We start from the raw sequence: 934 nt of genomic DNA, 5'->3' as shown, positions 1-934 counted from the left end.
TTAGCTGCAAGGGATCACAAATACTCAAGATATACGGTCCCAGATTTTGGTGCTGTGATGAGAGGGGGAAGGAGGAAGAGTTACCTCTCTTTGTCCCTGTGCAGCTCTCCTATGGTGTTTCAACAATATTCCTTAGCCATCCTCTACTTTTGTAGGGTTTGTCAGTACTGACAGCTACAACTGTGGTGTAAGGTTACCAGCTCACAAGCCCTACACCAGAAGGGCCATGAGATAGAAAGCAAATCCTTCCGGTCAACCTGAAGTTAATGGTTTTGTAGCCTTTTAAATTAAGATTTATTAGGGGAAAAAAAAAAAAAAATCCCCAAATCTCACACACAATGAAACAAGATAACCATCTAAGCAGGGAAAATTCAGAACCTACAAAGTGAGAAATAAAACATATGAAAAGCTGGAAAACCAGTATCCCTCTTGAGAAGGATGGGTCCTTCAGGCTTTCTTTCAAACTATGGTTGAAAGTGTCCTCTCCCATGACTTCTCTTTGGAATTCTTAGAGAAGGTCACTTGCTGTCATTTCTGAGGCTTGGTGTAGGTCTGACCTCCACTGCAGGTAGCCTCTTGCTCCCTTCAGAAGTCCTCCAGTCCCCACTCCTTCAGGCTTTTCCTTGCTTTCCACTTCTCCACCTCTTGTCCCACCCTGCCCTCCAGAGGGATTGGCAGTCTGCCTTGCTTGGATGCTCTTATGGAAAGTATGGTTCCCCTTCCTCCCTTCTTCCTAGGGTGTTCCCCTTCAAATCACAGTACAGTCACCAGGACTAGCCTTCCTCTCTGCTGCCCCTGTTCACAGCATCCCTGTAATGCATGATATAAATACAATATGCCATTGTGTAAGTACCTGCTCAGGAACTACAATCACATTAACCAGCCCAGCCTGCTCTAGAATCTGTTTATAGCAAGGACAGCACAAACCCCTGGC

The sequence above is a fragment of the Harpia harpyja genome, chromosome 8 (assembly GCF_026419915.1).
Source record: "Harpia harpyja isolate bHarHar1 chromosome 8, bHarHar1 primary haplotype, whole genome shotgun sequence".
Classification (NCBI taxonomy): domain Eukaryota; kingdom Metazoa; phylum Chordata; class Aves; order Accipitriformes; family Accipitridae; genus Harpia; species Harpia harpyja.
This window is presented reverse-complemented; position numbering follows the sequence as displayed.